Here is a 19,210-nt window from a genome sequence, read left to right as displayed (position 1 = left end):
TGCTAATTATAACGGGGATGCGAATACCAAAAGATAGAAAATATTTGGAGCATTATGTTAAGTTATTAGCTCCGTTAAGTTTCATTAAATAGGGGTATAACAGAAGAGTAAGTTTAGGATCAGATTCCTAATTTTAGAAACTTTGTAATAGATGTTTTTACGATTTTTGGGCTTGGAAATCTGTTATAACTGTCTAATTCTTAACAGATTTAGGCTACATTACTGAAAATTCAAATAGCCTAATTTTGTATAATATTAAGCATGCAAATAGTAGTATAAAAAACACCTAACAATAACCCAATACAATTTCGGTATAAAAAATGTAAAAATATCAGCAAAAATGGGCTGCAAACCACACGAAGTTCTATTTTACTTTATTCGCGATGTTATTCTACAGGGCCGGTAGGCCCTTGTAGATATGACTTGATACTCTTTTGTAACGTTAAAGCAAAATTCACATGCTTTTACCATTTTTCCTATGGAGATTAACATGGGGTTTTTCGTGATATTTAGCCACCTCTAACTGAAAAACTAGAGCGAAGTTACTTTTCGGAATACTCTTAATTTAACAATTATGTATTCAAGGTGTGCTATCGGCTAGTTTAATTTAAATCAATTAACTCTAAGTATGTTAATTTTAGTTAATTCTGAAAGTACGTCAAAATTACTTTTGAGTCAGACTATCTAGCAGTAGACGCTGACAGATTACTTTACTATTTCATCCGAGCTTGAGCACCTTTATATGTATTTTCTAATTAACTGTAGCACCCTTAATAAGAAATAGGTCGTTATCAGGTCGAATTTTCGTCTAGAAAAGTAATTCAGGTAAATAATTACAGTTAACAGAGGTTTTTATATCATTTAAAGTAAGTTTTTGAACGTTCTTTACGGCCAAGGCTTAAGTTGTATTTTAGTTTGTCTATGAAATATAGTATTTATATAGTCTTTCCCCTTTCAAGATAAAAAAAGCTCATTTCCAGCTCTGTATTCCAAAAATACGCAGTCTGCTTCGTTTCCTGCTACAAACAAATATATGAGGACTGAGGTATACAGGGTTTCATTATTTGTTAATCTCACCAAAATGCTACTAATTGTGAAGGTGTGTGATATATTTCCTTAAACTAAACCAATGTAGAGGAATTTCCATGTTTACATCAGCACAGATTCTCTCAACGTAACCACGTTGGAAACGGAGAGTTACGTATGAGGTATACTGGGTTTCATTATTTGTTAATGGTTTAGAAATCAACGGTAGTGTTTTCACCCTGTGAAGAATTCAACTTCAAAATATTACAGGAAAGATCACAAAATGTTCAATGTGTTTTCCTACGGCAGTTAAAAGAGTGGTGTATAGGTTACTGGTTAGCGCAGTTCACTCAACATTCTCATTTGAGGACAGGTATACGCGGTTTCATTATTTGTTAATCTCACTAAAATGCTACTAATTGTGAAGGTGTGTGATATAATTCCTTAAAACTAAACCAATGTAGAGGACCAGATTATTCGTTAAAACAATTTTGGTCCTATTGAATCAGTTATACTGTGATGTTACGTTATCATTTTATAAACTATTTGTTACCAACAGTGGATTGTTTAATTCATAAGTAACAGTGGTGCTGGTTAATCCAGGAGGACAGTGTCGTTATATAATTTAATTAGTCAAATAATTTTCATGTTTACATCACAGATTCTCTCAACGTAACCACATTAGAAACGGAGGGTTACGTTGTTTGCTATTTCCACAGTCCACGTTGCCGTTTGTTTATTGGTTTAAATTGCTATGAATTGTATAGGTATTTGATTTAATTACTGGTATTCAAGCTAAACTATAGAATAACATCATTCATTAACATATTGTATAGATAATCTTTACCACAAACCTAGCACAGGATATGATAAAAATTTAACGCAATGTGTTGGAAATAATAAAAAACTCCTCTAAACATTAGAGTTAAGGTGAATTATTTATTAAAAGTCATTTTATAAGCTTAATGAGCACTGACGACAAGTTAATTTCAACGTAATTAAGTGTAATTAACGTGAAATTAAACCCCGAATGTACATTTTTTTTGGATGAAAACTCAGATGTCCTTGATTAAGATTGTATCTAACCAAGCCGTTGGTAAAGCCCCATGTTTTCTCTTTCACACTTAAGCTAATTTAAATTATCTCGAAAGCACCTTAATAGGCGCGAAATTCAAAAGTTTAGGGTAAAATAAGAATCGAAAACTCCACTAAAAATTGCAATTAAGGTGAAGTATACATTTAAACTCATTTTATAGCCTAAATGTACACTGCCAAAACACAATCCTACGTTAATTTTAACTCAATTAAATATAATTAACGTGAAATTAAACCAAAATATACATTTTTGGATAAAAGCTCAAATAACTTTTAAATAAACTGTTTAAACTACCCAAAAGTTTAGGGTACCATAATGATGAATATATGGCAAAAATATTAAACTGCACTAAACATTGCAAATAGGGTAAAAAATTCAAATAAATTTTAAGCTTAATCCACTCTCACGAACCACGCTCAAATTAAGATTAAAACATCACAAGTTTTTCGTACAGCCACAGTAGTTTCCTATTTCACTTTCAAATTAATCTAAATGATCATTAAAATGTATGCGCATACATTAAAATTTTAGGGTAATTGCAATTTAAGTTAATATTTTATTGAAACTTTTATTATAAAATAAATCCACACAAGATAAACAAGATAAGCCGTTAAATTAAACTCAATCAAGTATAATTAACCTAAGAAAAACATTAACATGTACAAAAATGGGCCAAGCCTCGCTTCGTGCCCTCTCCGCCCTAAAAAGTTCTGAGATCCCATGTAGAGCCAAGTCTGCCTTTTGTTCTCATTCAATCGCCAATTGAACAATTATGTTATAAATTAAGTCCTTTTCCTAATTAATAACCAATCTTCTTTGACTCTATCATTATTATACATCTTTGTTCGTATCAAAAATATCGTGACTTGGCAATCGCAATTAAAAGGAAGTCGAAGGGATATTCACTAAATCGTTTATGGTCGAGGGGATATGTACAAGTTTATAAGATGAGTCATGCACAACCCTATGTACAAATTATATGGTGAGTTATGCATAACCCTATTTACAAGTTTATAAGGCGAGTTATGCATAACCTTATGTACACCTGCGCTTGCCAAGTCACGATATTTTTGATACGAACAAAGATGTATAATAATGATAGAGTCAAAGAATATTGGTTATTAATTAGGAAAAGTACTTAATTTATAACATAATTGTTCAATTGGCGATTGAATGAGACCAAAAGGCAGACTTGGCTCTACATGGGATTTCAGAACTTTTACGGCGGAGAGGGCACGAAGCGAGGCTTGGCCCATTTTTGTACATGTTAATGTTTTTCTTAGGATCTCACTTCTTTTTGTAGACCCTCTCGTTATACTTCGGTAGTTATATTAAAACAAGACCCTCTCGTGGTACTTCGTTTGCCAATATAATCGCTAACGTTTGTCCATATTTACGCTGAATTACCCCTTTCGACCCGCAGAGAATATGCAATAAAGATTGTACGCGATATCCTAATAAAAGAATGTAGCATCAGTTACGACACATTTCTATTAAACTACTACTCCTATTAGCTTTAATATATATTTAACTTTCGGTTAACTTTGGACCATTACGTCCTTTCATCAAGAACACACACTATTTCTGTTGAAAAGACGGCAGCGCCATCTAGTTTTAAAATAAAGAACTAAAGAACAATTTTATAAAAAATTCGGGATGTTTTAATTTTTCTGTGCTTTATAAAATAAATGAAAACTAAATCCTGAATTTTAAGTTTCTATCTCCTCTAGAAGTACCTTAGAATTTTGATGATCGGTGAGTGAGTGAGTGAGTGACAAAATAAGGTAAATTTCACCTGCGATATTTCGAAAAGCATATAGGGTAGGAACTTGAAATTTGGAAACAATAGCTAGGATTGACAGTCCTCGCGGCAAGCAAAATTTCAGACTTTCACCTATACCCATCACGAAGTTACAGTGGGCTTAAAAGTGCCACGAGTTGCTTCGAGAAAAGGATGTCAGTGCTCGACTTGGCTGGGAGCACGGCACCAGAATGTGAAAGATTCGTGTTTTGGGTAAATTCATGGATACCTTATAATTAAACTAACAAATCTTTCACCCAGCCTCCATTTTCCTGTTTAATTCTTACGATTAATTAAATTGTCATTTAAAAGCTTTTTTCCCCATTTTGAAAAGAGAGCCATTGAAAAGGCGTGATATTTAAAAGTTTTGGGGCAAAGTAGTGATTGTTCTGCAAGAGTCAAACAGTCACTCCTCTAAAGTTTGCAGAATTTCTTGTTCAAACTCGTATAATAAACTGAAATAACACTAGTAAAAGAAGATAAGCCGTTAATTTCAACTTAAGGATCATATTTAATTAAAATTAATCGAAAACAACAGGTTTTTTTTGGGTAACTATAGATAACCCTTAACTGAAATAACAAAATAAGATTAAACTACGCCAGTTGTTCTTTCAGCCTAAATGTTTTCCTATTTAACACTAAAATTAATTACATTATCACTATAATGCATTAATAGGCTCCAAACACAAAATTTTAGGGTAAGGAATGTGTCAAAATGAAACTTTTCCATTTAAATTTTAATATATCATTAGCATAGTTCGCCAAATCACCAGCAACAATTTAATCTGGCAACATTCAATGTAATAATGTTGCCAATAAAACAAGGGCGTCTAGCCCATAACTAAGCCATATCACTAGCCATCTCTCGCTATCCCTAATTCAATAAATTTTCTTCTACTGAAATACCACCTAGCATACCAGTCAAGTGGGGGGAGCAACAGAAAATTTTAAAGCACAGTCTTACGATAAGTCTTGGAATTTGGGCCTCAAATTACAACCTCTAATCGAATCCGTTTGGTACACATCAACGTCAACGTAAATGTTCAATGTGATTACCATTGTGGTGCAGGCACTCTTCATCTGTCCATGTCTTTCAATTACTTTACAAGCAACGAACTCATGACGCAGGAAGTCCAAGTAAATGCCTTCAGAGATTTTCTTATCAAGAAAAAGGGTCCGATAATTTGGTTTCCAAGAATGCCCTCCCAAAAATGCACGTTATGAAGGTTTAAGGTACCATCCTTAAATAGCCTCGTCAGAGAACAGTACCTTTCTAAAAATAATGGATCGGCTTCAATTAGTTCACGCAAAGGTTTTGCCGTTTTAGGTAATCCTCGTAAACATCATGTTCAATTTTCCCTGGTTTGAATACACTGGCATTTTGCTAAAAGACGAGACTAACTAATTAAATTCGGTCCTAACTGCTACGTAACGACGATTAGTTTTCACTACGGCCTTTTTTCTCGGTTCCTCAGACAACTCGGACCTTCTGCTTCAAAGTCATTCCCAAAGAAACCTTTATGTTTTCTTTATTTTGTTCATAGTTTAAGGTTAGGGGGCCGACCTTTATTACAATGGTTTCTTTTTTCGGTATTTGTGCCTTTTTAACAGGCGTATTGTTAAAATTGTAACACTACAGAAATTGTATTTCAAATGGGACCGGCAATACCGCAACGCTGAGCCGAAAAACTGGATGGTAATTGTTTGGACCTATAGGGTCAGGACATTGGAGGACCAAACATACCGTGGTGTCACGTGTCGAATGTTAAAGCGACCTTCACCACTATACATACTATGACCTGCTGCTCAAGCTGACAATCTTTGAAAACTCAACTTTGAGGAACTTCCGGTCTTTTTAGATATAAAGGGGCTTTCAGTGTCGCTAAGTAGTAGAATTACAGTAGTTGGTCTCGTTTCCTAGCAAAATGCCAACTTATTCTAACCAGGAAAAATTGGGCAGCAAGTTTATTTTGGGTGAAGGTCGCGGTAACATTCAACCATAGAGAATTTTACACATGTGTAAAATTCTCTCTGGTTCAACTAAAGGTAGTGCTTTATGCCGAACGGTCTCCACACCGACATTTGGGTGCGAGGACTTTCGTCATTTCGATAGTGCAAGATCGTGAACGTAGAAGAGACTGTATAGTCTGTAATGAGGATACAGACTTTGACATCGTAGAAAGTTTTGAAGCCAATCTCATGCTTGTAGTAGAGCGGTGGAACAAGAAGTTGCACTAAGCCATTCTACTGTTCGTGCCAGTTTACAAGGGCATTACTACAGGCATAATCATATCCCCCTACATCAAGCCTTAACGGACGAGAAGTACCTAAGACGGCAATACCATTAGTCTTGCCATGCGTCATGAGTTTAGTGGTTGCAAATGTAATGCAAGACACGGACAGTCATCTGGAAGAGTGCCTCAACCACAATGGTAGACACTTCGAATATTTACGTTGAGTTGTTTACTAAACAGTTTAGAGGTTGCAATTTGAGGCCCAGGTTCTAAGACTAATCGTAGGACTGTGCTTTAAAATATTTTGTTGCATTCACGCATATTCTCCTGTATTCTTTGTGTATCTTGCCACTCGTTGTCACTTAAATACAATAAAACATGAATTCTAAACATTTATTTACACCCTGTATAATTTAGCACGACATCACCCGTTGGCAGTATTGGGGGTTGTACATAAAGGAAGCTGTTGGTCTGATCTCGACAACACTGTATATGTATACAGTGTACGAAACAAATATTTTTCTTCCATATTTCAAATACCGTCGTTTTTAAACTTTTCATAAATAAAGTACAACACAATATGCTTATACAGGGTGTTTGTGAAAAGTCCATCAATAATGAAAGGGCGTATTTATTGGGCCATTTTGAGTCGAAAATGTTCTATGACATTTTGCCGTCCGAGCCACGGTTTTCGAGTTATGATTTGAATATTTTAGGGATGACCCCTTCATTAAATTAGCGCTGTCTTTCAATTTCTTAATTAAATTTAAGGGGTCATCCGTAAATTACTCCAATCATAACTTGAAAACAGTGGCCCGAACGGAAAAATGTCATAGAACATTTTCGACTCAAAATGGCCTAATAAATACGCCCTTTCATTATTGATGGACCTTTCACAAACACCCTGTATAGACATCGTCTTCAAGCTCTTCTACTCATGATGCATTTCCTCAAAAATTCTCATTGATATATGTTTAGAGTGTACACAACAAATAAAAAAATTTATTCTACATTTCAAATACTGTCATTTTTGAACTAACTTCATATATAAAGTACAACATTATATGCTTTTCGAAAACTATGTTATTGGATATGAGTTCATATAATTAACTATACTTAAGTACTTCTTTAAGCTATTAGAAATAGATCAACCCCAAATGTATGTCGGTACAAAAAACATGAAATTATTCAAATTTTAATTACATTAAGACTGAAGGGACAGATATTATAAAAAAACGTCTTGATTTGGACCAAGGCCGAAAAAACAAACGATATGTCTGAGGTTTATCAGTTGACTGAAGTTTCAGATATTGCAATTTCTTTTTAAATTACTTTTATTCCTTTAATCCTTAATCAATATTTAATTCAATCAACTTATTTTTACTGTTAATCGATCTATTCCCTCTAAATTAATTTCAAAAATTACATATCTACGCTTTTTCAAGAATAATTCCATTTTCCGAAAACATTTTATCATGAAATTAATTATTTTGAAGGGATTTCGTGTCGATGATTACTAAGTTGGAAGCACAGTTTTAATTCTTGTTGCCTTGACAAATTTTCAAGTTTGCACCAAAAAAGTTTAAATCTGTTGTAAGTTGCTGGGAAGACTGATGTCAAGAAATTATGATAAAGAATTTATTTTGCTCAAACTAATTTATAAACTTATGTTGTCTACTTAAGACAAAGCAACAACCTCGGTCCTGTCTTGTTTCTTTTAGTAGGTAGCTCTCCTTTTATGCACTGGAAAAATATGATATCGGTGTAAATATAACCAAAGGAAAGGGTAAAGTTTACATAAAAAGAAATACTTCTCAGTTCCGATGACTTGTTATTTCCTGAGGAAATAAAATGGTTGAACACATCATACCTTACCAGAACTGCCATGGACCGATCGTACACAAATTACATAAGGAGAAACTAAAACACTGGGGCGATGCCGCCATTGGGGTCTTCTCCCTCTCGCCTAGAAGCACCGCTAGAGGCAGTGCGAGTTGACTTTCCTCCCGCCTGTAGTGAACTTTGGCACCGTCTGACGATGGCCCTTGGTGCAAGGAAGAATACCCCAATGGTCTCCTCGCCCCTGTGTGTTTTCGGAAATGGTCTCTACGCCTGATAAAATCATTCCGCGTAATACGTAACCGGTGTACAATACAAGTAACGCCAACAATGTAGTAAGGGGTGATGACGTTCCAAATCTAGATTGAGTTATGGCCAAGAAGCTTTGAAGTTCGGAGAGGGAAACTGCAGTGCAACCTTTCCTTCATAGTCGCGACAAAAAAATGTAACATTTCGATATTCGAAGTTAAATGTATAAATTCGCGTCCCCAATATATGCATCCACTATCAAATATTTACATTTTCCTTTCGAGTTATATCAAAGATCGCTTGCTCTTTTTAGACACTTCGTATAATATTTCAAATATTCAATATTCGTCACCCAACACGTACTCCCTTCAAAATAATTAATTTCATGATAAAATGTTTTCGGAAAATGGAATTATTCTTGAAAAAGCGTAGATATGTAATTTTTGAAATTAATTTAGAGGGAATAGATCGATTAACAGTAAAAATAAGTTGATTGAATTAAATATTGATTAAGGATTAAAGGAATAAAAGTAATTTAAAAAGAAATTGCAATATCTGAAACTTCAGTCAACTGATAAACCTCAGACATATCGTTTGTTTTTTCGGCCTTGGTCCAAATCAAGACGTTTTTTTATAATCTAGTCTGTTTCCTCGCTTCGAGGCATCAATTTGGCGTTCTTGAAACTGGCAATTTCCCCTCATTCTCTCTTCTTTAAGTTGAAACAATAGAATTTATGTAAAATGGGATTAACTGAAGCGATGAAATTAGGCCTGCCCAAAACATACACGAGGAAACTAATTGGTCATTCTGGACAATGGCCAGTAGCTAAACCATCCTATTGTAACGAAAGAGTCAATTAAAAAATTCTAAACCACTATACGATATTTTTTTCATTTTGTGATTATTTTTTATTTTTTTTATATTGAAGTTATTGGTGTAACAGGACTCGGGTGGCTCCATTTTGTTTAACAAAGTATTTTTCTTCATAAATTTAAATAGTTTAAAATAATTGATAACAAATGGAGTATGATCATTTCCTTAATTTTGAAGACTATAAAATTTTACCAAATTATTTGAATCGTTAAACCATATTGAGATTTGGTTTAGTTATTTTTTTATTTTTTTTTGTGTAATTATATTGGGGGGGGGGGTTAAAGGGGCAGTGAAATACCTGAATTATATTAAGCAAAAAAAAAAGGACTTGGTAAACCTAAAAATAACTTCTGTCTGAAATTGTAGAAAGAGGCATAGATTTCTCTGAAACTCAGCTATTAATTTTAACAATGAATAACAATCCAATGATTTATGGGTACTTGACGGTATTACACGGCATAAACCAATATAACATTACAAAACTACCAAATATATTTTTCGTAAATTCCTTAAAAATCCCCCAATGAATAAAACACATTGAAAACAAAACAAAGTGAATGACCTTATCGGCGTGTCGCCAAGTACAAGAAATATCCCAAATACAACAAATTTTCTATCGCTTGCATGACTGTATCTTTTTGAAGGTATCAACGTCAAATTTTACGGATAACAGTTTTTTTATTTTTTATTTTTTTGAGGAAACAAATGCAATAGGCGGAAATGGTCATCTTTAATATATATGTAACGGATGACAGACAACTGTCCCGGGCCATACTCGTTTTGAGTATCCCTTACTCATCGCCATAGTCCTGTACTAAATTCATCCCCTCTCCCTATATTTAACTCTTGTCTCACAGGCCAATTAACTCGAGAAATATAGATGGGTATTAAAAATAATAAGTATAATGCACGTGTAACTGTTTAAGGTCAGGCAAACTAAGAGGAAATAGATTTCTAAAAAATAACGGAACTAATTTTTTAAGCCTTGGCTTGAAATATTTGCATTGGGTGAAATATTACAAAAGGTGAAAATAAAAAAAATATATATTCGTTTCAAAGATCTAATGAATATTTTAAGAAATTATAATATTTTGATGGATTAAATTTTCCGATAATATCTATACCTAACGTATTAAGAAATACAAAGCAAAACATGCCCTATAAATGAATATATAAATATTTTTAGAAATACGAAATCCGTATAAATATCGAATTATAATTATTTTTTAACCCTATTTAAATGTTATGTTAATGTAGGCCTACATTTTAAGGTTTGAAAATAACAAAACACGATCAAAACAATAATATGGTAGCGCTATTTAAAAGGGACGCTGAACTGCCCTAAATATTCATTAACAAACTCATCTCCCCTAAAAGTTTTTTTAAATTACAAAACTGATAAATCTCTAGACTTTAACACTGAAAAAAAAACAGTAAATTTGAAACAATGAGAATTTCTTCATTTTGAATATATATAGGAATAGGTCTATTATTTCAGTTAGGAAACGGTTAAGAAATTCCGGACAATCTTTAAGAATGATGCCAAGAAAACCGCCCAATTTTAATCAGATAACTAACCTTGGAAAAATAATCTAAACTAACGAAACAAACACACCGAGACTCCTCCTGAGGTGTACAAGTTTTGGTAAACAAATTAACAAATGAAGTGAAATACGCAACTATACAATTAATTCCCTAACGAATCTAACAGAAAATAAAATTGAATTCTCTCCAATTAACATAAGAACAAGTAGAAAACAAATTAACACGAAGATAAAGATTAAATTGATTATCAATTATCTTATGGTCCTAAAATAAATATGATAATTGTTAGAGAAAATTCAATTTGAAGCTAGAGTCGTACTCAAAAGGAAATAAACTGTAAATATTTTGAGGACAAAAAAATAATAAGAAACATTTAAAATATCTTATTGCCACTTTGCCACGCAGTTTTGCATTACAAACAGTTACATCCTGTTACAACACGGAGAGGGAGAATTTATATTGGGTATATAATAATCAAAATGTCACGGTTGGACCGCTAAATTGTGGAATTTTTGGGAATGTTAACTGAAAATACTATATTATGTCTCTCCTTGATGATCTTCTTTAGTCCGTTTGACTTTAGTGGAGTAATATTTTATAGAATACACGGTACACATTATCTAGTCATTTTATTGCATATAATTTTAAAGGGAAAGCTAAAATGTAAACATTACTTCAAAATAAATATATCTATTTTTAAAATGGTTTCCTAAACTCAAAACGAAATTTACTCAATGCTATATAATTTGTGTGAAACGATAAAATATTTACTATTTTGTAAAGAAAAATCACCTTTTGCGAGACGCGTTATATTATATAATAACTAATTCTTCAGAGTGATGAACTTAGAGGAGCGTCCGACTGCAAGCATTAAATCAAATACTAACCCCCAATTTTGCAGTCATTTCACACGCCCTTTAAGTGGAAATTAGGGCACCCATAGACCCTCTATAATATACTATTTGGTGTATCACCCCGTATGAAAGGAGGGGGTCAAGCAAGGGTGACGGATCAGATATAGCGGAAGAAACTAAGAAAAAGATGCCTAGGTTACCGGTAAAACACGTGTAGGCCCATAACACACGCACACAAACTCAAGGCATGCTGGGGAGATTGGAAAATTCCCGCTTAAAAATTGTAAGTGGTAGAACGAGTTTAACGAGGCTGAAATTATAATACAAACGGCCAATTATGATCATACTCATATCTACAATATTTCATCAGTATCTTTCATTAGATATGATGATAAAAGCCGTTCATATTTATTTGCGAAATTCTTGTTCAGAACGAGCTAAGCAATTGGTTTCAGATTCAGTTAAGATTGTGGTTATTTTATGGAGATTAGTATCGCCTCGGTTAAATCGAAATTTATTTCATGGCAATTAACTTGTTTGCTTGTTGCATGGTTAAATAAATATTTATTTGTCGTAAATATTAAGATTTTGAAATATATACTGAAATATGAATACATTTTTGATTATTTATCAAATTTTACACCTTATTTCATAGGTCTGCTGTTTGGCATACCGATTTCTTCCGTCAGCAGTCTCGCGATTTCTCTAAAGAACCAAATGGAATTTTCTCTCTACACTTTACAGCACCCTCTATCGTTTAATCCCCGAAATTTCGTAATAATTTTAAAATTTCAGTTGAAAACAGTCAGTGGAAAAACAAAAACAGGACACTAAATTTAGCAAACACAAAACATTGCTCGCTTTGCATACATAAATCACACTGGAATGATAAACACGAATTAAACTAAACTATTAAATTATTCCGCTATCGTCATTTAAACGTAACCGGACGTTCGCAAATAAAAAATGCTAATTTCATACTATTTTTGTTTTTTTTTACGTAGAAATAAGAGTTCAAACTGAGTGAGAGAGCATTGCCCACTCTGAATTAGGTAGCTTACACCCTTTGTAAAATAATTTTTTATTTTTTTTTCTAACAAAACAGCAAAAAGAAGCTATTGCAAAGCATAATATAGACGGGGGTGGAGGCCCTTTAATTTTTAGGAAGTGTGTGTGTGTGTATACAGCAAAGTATATCGGAGGGTAAAAATTACCTAGAGTCGGTCTCCCCCGTTTGAAGTTGAATCACGTCCCGTCCACTACAGTGGACGAGTGGCAGTTTTGCGATGCAGCAGGGAGTTGAATTAAATTGGGTTCATGAAATAAATGACAACGTTATACGTTAAAAAACGCCTATATCCTCCTTTCCCGCCAACCAAGTAAAAAGGGTTTATATCAAGGTATAGTGAAAACGCAAAAATTATGAAAATATCCGTTTTTCGAATTTAAATATTTTCAAAGGTAAATACTTCGAACATGAATGAAGTTTGTATTTCATGGACTGGTAACTTTGAAACCCCTATCTAACGTCTTTTTTTTTGTCCACACACCACCAAATCATGTTCCATCTGAGCCCTAGATCTAGCAGACACTGCGTCCCTCCTTTGAAAAAAAAAATCTATTTGCCAATGGGTTTCATTATACCTTTAAAGACTGAGGGACGTAGATACTACGAAATTATATGACAATGTTCCCTTTATAATTAGCGAAACGACCCGGATATGGATAACCATTAGCTGAATTTATAACGTGTGCAAGTTATAAGTTTTTCAACGTCCAACATGCAGCTGCGTGCTAAAGCCACAGAACTGAGATTTGTAGAAAGAGGAGTAGAAAGGGGTACCTTCCGCCACTCCTTAATTGTGTTCCAGTACAATATTTATTCAACATGGAAAGCGTCACGTGTTTATAGACGAATTCATAAACTACAACGACTTTTAGAGATAATAGAAAATATAAGAGCCTCAACCAATTCTAGATGGCGTTAGAGTACCCTGAACGCGAACGCAGAGGTAGAGGGACTTGAGTTCCTGTCTGGTGGCTCCATCTAGAGTTGAATCTAGGCTTTTTATTGGAAAAGGTTCCCTATACGCCTGTTATCCTCTCTCTATAGGCAACTTAGACTTCATAAGTTATTTTCTTACGCTATATATTCTCCTGAATATAATTAATTTATTCAAAAGATACTATGTACTATTAATTCACTGTTATTATATCATCCCAGAATAAAAAAAATTAAGTTATTTAAACAAAATAAAAGGTTATATCGCAATCACGCAAAGTTCAGTTCAGAATTACTCCTCATCTCTTGACAATAGATTTAATTTAATTGAATTATCTAAGACTCGATTTAAATTATAATGGCGTGACAGTCCGGTTATAAAAACTTTTTATAAAAAAGAAATTGACCATGGCCGAGACGCAGACTTCTGTCGCGACATTGAAATTTAAGATTTTGAAACAATGAATTGTCTTATAAAATGAGTTTTAATTTTTTTTCTCTCTCCCTCAATAATGAGAATTAATGACTCTGATCTAATTGGTCTCATCAAAACTGGTACTATAAACAAGTTGCGCCATGCAAGGGACTATAAATCACATGATTTATTACAAAGCTTGATAAGAAGTTATAAAAAACCTTGAATTATTTATTACTCCATATACCTGTTTAATATATTAGCATTCAGAGTTTTATTTGAAGTTTATTAAGGGTTAAAATGAAAGTATTTTCTAAAAATGACTTCATTACAAGGAGTGTTAATTTAAAGGAAGGTACAAATGTACCACGTTACAGACAGACAACGAAATTAATCTAACTTCCCAATCAAAAGTTTAAAACTAAAACACATGAATTCTCCCTTTCTATATTATTTTAATTGTTTTTATCACTGGCCAATCACGGATAAAAGTCTAAAAATTAATAGCCTGTATCACTAGCTAAAATTTCCTTTCACCTTTCTATTCCTATCGCCTATATAGCAATATTATACAGAGAGAAGGTGAGACTGAATCTTATTCTCAAGACGTTTTTACCAAGAAAAACCAAAGATATACAGATGGTCGTTCTTTTACTTTGTTTCACGCATCACCGCTCCTAAAGAACGACAACCTCACGCACTCAAGTTTGAAAGAAAAAAGAAACAAGATGGCCCAAGGGCTGGGCCTTAATAGTAATTTTACACGGCTCACGTGACCCCCCGTATAGTTGATCTCCAATAAATCGTACAACTAAAAACATTTCTGAAACGCAATCGTGTATCCCCTTAATTTCTAATAACGTCACATTTCAAATAATATTAATGAAACTAAATTGTGCACCCCACTAAAGTATAATTTTTCAAAACCATACGAATCAAATAATGTATCTAAAACCAAATCCTGGATCCCCTAAACCAGAAATCACTATGACCGTAAACCGTCCCCTCTATTTTACGAAACCTAACCTAACCTAACCTAACCATTCAGCATAATCTCTGATGTATCACGCGCATGGTGCCGTTTCTTAAATTTTAACGGAATAAAATTCCGTGTAAAATTAAAAAAGTGCAGTAGTGCACGAAAATTATCATCTTGTTTCCCTTCACTCAAAAAAGCCCGCGAGATTTAAACTACCTTTCTTTCCTCTCTCTCCGAGCGGGATGCCCCCTCTCCCTCTTCCCCCTCTCACTAATATACCAGGCAGGCAGTTCTCTCTCTACGCGGAGCTTCGTATCGCCACCGCGTACGCTAGCGATCTCTCTCTCTCATCGTAAGCGTACGTTTCGCGGACGCGACCGGTTTCCCTCTCTCTCTCATCGTAAGCGTTCGTTTCGCGGACGCGTCCGGGACAGGGACAGGGACAGGGACAGGGACAGGGACAGGGACAGGGGTTTTGGTGCCGTTTCTTAAATTTTACCGTAATTAAAATTACGTGTAAAATTAAAAAACGTCTCAGGCAGCTAAGATTCAACTGTTACAGCTAAGCCTATGCCACAGCAGAATTAAAAAAGTGACATATTTGAAAATAAACCGCTATACATCATCGGATACGATGGGTTTCGTTTTTCGCATACAAATATAGACGCTTGCTTTGTATAGACAGGAGGAACTGGATAACTCCCCCCCATCCCCCCAACCTGAACCTTTCAAGGGTCAATGCCAGTAGCAAATTTAAATATTCCATTAAGTAAGTTGTTTAAATAACAAACAAATAGTTCCTGAGTTGGTTAATTCCTCTTTGACGTTTCGTGATGAATTTGACATTGATTTATTTCATAGTCAATTTGCAAGTTGATTATGTTAATAGAGTTATACTTGGTACAAAGGGAATACCCACTCTGTTTTGTTAGTACCACTAACGTAACGTGCAATTTCACGACTCAATACGTCAATTATGACGTGGCGCTAACACCAATTTCAGGTTCACTAATTCTGGCAAGAAAATTCCCAATAAATCAAAACCTAAATTTACTCTAAAATTTTACCGGAGTAGAGAGCCCCTCGCTTGTTTATAGTTCAGTGGTATCCCATGACAATTATGTTCAGATGCGTTCTGATTGGCTAGGAATCTTGAATGGTAAAAGGCACACCATTCAAAAAGGTCAAAAGTTAAATATATCTCATCATTTATCCTAACTGAGCTTTTGAAATATTGAATTATAGTTTCTATATAAATTGAACTTTCACCTTTGTAACTTATTTCCTGCAAAATGAAACACACCATACCATTCTGTCTATCGTTTAGCATCGCGTTTTAAAAAGAGTAATTCAACGTAATTAAATTTAAATTAAAAACCAGTGTGTGTATATTCACGATATATAAAATAAACAAATTTTTTAAATTAAAGGTTTCAAACGTAATTGGGGCCAAATTCCAAACGGTAAAGCGCATATTTTATAATATAATCCGAACGTACTCAAATAACAACTAAATTTCAACCTCAAAATGGGGGTAAAATAGACTTAGAAAACCGGTTTTAAATTCACAAATAATACAGTTAAGAAGATTGCAACTAAAAACAATATTTCTCGCCTTTCTCTAAAGTTATTCCATCTCATCAAAAATTCTAAACTTCCAAAAGGTGCGCTAAATTTTTTTCTCCGGAAAGATAATAACGATTATTAAGTAGATTAACCAGAAAGAAAAAGAGTCAAGTTTTATATTTCATTCTAATCATTTTCACCCTCATAATCATTAAAAGAAAAAAAGCTTGAAATCAAAAGAGGGAAAATTTTTTTACATACTTGATGGCATTGAGTGAAATTCTACTTTTATTAAAACACCATCACTTTCTCCTTTCTTTCATAGGAGGAAATAAAATAAATAATAAAATTATTCTAAATATTGACTGAGTATTTATGAATATGAATAAATTATCATATAAAATTACGGGATGAATCTGATTAATTTTTCCAGTAATATTGAATGTTCATTTTTTCTTAAATTAAAATTTCTGACCCCATGAAACAAAGTGTATTATTAGTAGCCCTAACTTGGAACAGATCTAATTTGGAACACTTCTATTAAAATCGTCATAACCAAAGTTCAGAAGTTTTAAATTAATATTTTAAGGGCTAATTTTGGTCATTTTAAAATACATCTATACGTAGAACACGGCCACAAGACTCTACTATAGATTATAGAGAAGATACAAGAATTATTGGATAACCTCATAATTTGGAAAATATATTTCATTTCATATTCACGTAAGGATTGATTTTATTTAAATTAATTTTCCTGTAAAATACCGGTGGAAGGTTCCCGAGTCAAAATATAAAAAATAATAAATAATAAAAAGTCCAATTTTAACCGTTAACAATTGAATTGTTAAAACAATTTGAAGAAAAGGAAATTGCTTTATAGTTTTAGGAAATTTTTACTTTTATCTTGGGAATTACGTTATAATAAACAGAGGGAGAGATTTTCTCTTTCTTGCTGTTGACCAACGGGAAAAGAAAATGCCTTATTAATATTTAACTCAAAACTCAGTGACCCTATTTTTATTTTTATATAGTTTTATATACTTTTGTTGTCAGCCATAAAAACAAGTAGCACCTAAGCCCTACCTCGTAACTTTTAATCTTAAAATTAAAATTGTTAAAAATATATGACACCTTGAAATAAACTCAGAAGATGAGATATTTCTACTATATAAATATTTTAAAGGTCTGATTTAGAAGAAACATAATTTATATTTGAGGTCAGAGGTCACGTCATACAATGTCCCAAGGTTCCAGTTTTAAAAATTAAAATAAGTCGCTGATGTTAGCCGGCGTACAAGCAACTATGTTTAATTATGAATGGAGTATACAGATTTCATATTTGACAGTCAAACACTGAAACCCACGTAAACCTCCATTTCATTAAACCACCACTCAACAACTAACCGCCTGAAGGAGTCAAGATAAAACGTACCCCGTCGACAAAAGAAACCAGCGTTAATATCGCACCTAGATTACGGCATATAAAATTCCGACCCAAAGTAAAGTGAACCTACCAGCACACTTGAAACCGTAATAAAAAGGTTCATATTTACAAAGCACGTAATATTAATATTTTTCCCTGGTTTTCCATTGATAATTCCTGGAGTTTTTGGTCTAATCTAATTTCCCTGATATCTCCAGGACTTCCTTGTGACGCTAACAAACGCACCCATTAGAGACATTTTTGGCAGGACTTCGCTTACGAGCTGCCTTTCCTAATTTAATTTGCGGGAGTTTACCAAGAAAAAAAGGATGAAAATTATAAAGTAAACCACCTACACCGTGCATTTACTTATAGCTTCATCAACGCAGCATACCTTAAAAATCTAAAGGCGTTAACGTGGTTAGAAAAAAAACTGTATTTTTACAAATATTTAGGAAGGATGCTGCCTGTGAAGAACTTTGGTATTTTAGGCGGGTAAACCTTAGAAATTGTTTATATATGATTATAATAAGTCCAAGGCTTACGTTACGGATTTGACACTAATTTTTTAAACAGAAGCTCATTTAGTGAAGTATAACAGAAAAAAAGAGGTTGACAAGTCCCTATTTTTGTGAATATACTAAACCAAATTTTTCTGGTTACTTATATCCCTCCGTGTTATGAACTTCTAACAGATCTTATTGTCCTCTTAATTAACTATAATTAACTTCCATAGTTAACTCTGAAGTTATTTACGTAGTTTGACCTATTTTGATAAAATATTTCTTAACAGTAAGCTATATCAGATTTCTTTAAACATTAGAGCACGTTTCAAGGAAAAATTAAACCGTGTTTTTAATTTTCTGGTGTAATTTAATCTTAACTTATTTTATCGTGTTTTGTGTTTTACTGTTTGAAAGGTCACGAATTGCAATTTTAAAAAATATATTGTAATAATTTTGGTATCTTGAAGGTCTATTCGACACCGAATTATCGATGTAGACATGTTTTATAAAATTATTAAACCATTGTGCTTGTGTGTGTGTGAAATAGACAGAGAGAGACAAAGGGTTTGACATAACATTAACCTAGAAAAACAATATCTCAACGCATGGAATGCTTTACTATGGGTTATGACGCATACCGATATACAGGATATCAAACCTAGATATTTTTTTGGCGGGTTGGCAGGTGTCAATATATTCGAAAAATATATCGCGTCTATTGATTCTCAATAGTTATTAACGGTTATAACCACGCACCTGGTGTCCAAGATGTAGTTAGGCTTAGCTTAAAGTCATTCGTTA

The 19,210-nt window shown here is 33.4% G+C and overlaps 2 long non-coding RNA genes across 6 annotated transcripts; both read left to right on the top strand.

Annotated features, from left to right (window-relative positions):
- The first annotated feature begins 392 nt into the window (after nucleotides 1-392).
- On the top strand, nucleotides 393-1,681 carry LOC149677225 (uncharacterized). Of its 5 annotated transcripts, none has more exons than XR_016366599.1 (4): nucleotides 393-825; nucleotides 981-1,045; nucleotides 1,100-1,208; nucleotides 1,297-1,681. It is a non-coding gene; the product is annotated as an uncharacterized LOC149677225 (long non-coding RNA). The 5 variants fall into 5 exon arrangements; XR_016366596.1 differs by having other exon boundaries at nucleotides 960-1,045; nucleotides 1,136-1,208; XR_016366595.1 differs by having other exon boundaries at nucleotides 960-1,045.
- A 26-nt stretch (nucleotides 1,682-1,707) lies between these two features.
- On the top strand, nucleotides 1,708-3,829 carry LOC149677224 (uncharacterized). Its single transcript, XR_016366594.1, has 2 exons — nucleotides 1,708-1,793; nucleotides 1,863-3,829. It is a non-coding gene; the product is annotated as an uncharacterized LOC149677224 (long non-coding RNA).
- The last annotated feature ends 15,381 nt before the right edge of the window (nucleotides 3,830-19,210 follow it).

The sequence above is a fragment of the Phalangium opilio genome, unplaced genomic scaffold (assembly GCF_054372755.1).
Source record: "Phalangium opilio isolate 3A_F unplaced genomic scaffold, DU_Popi_V2 ptg000045l_1, whole genome shotgun sequence".
NCBI classification, from domain to species: Eukaryota; Metazoa; Arthropoda; class Arachnida; order Opiliones; family Phalangiidae; genus Phalangium; species Phalangium opilio.
This window is presented reverse-complemented; position numbering and strand designations above follow the sequence as displayed.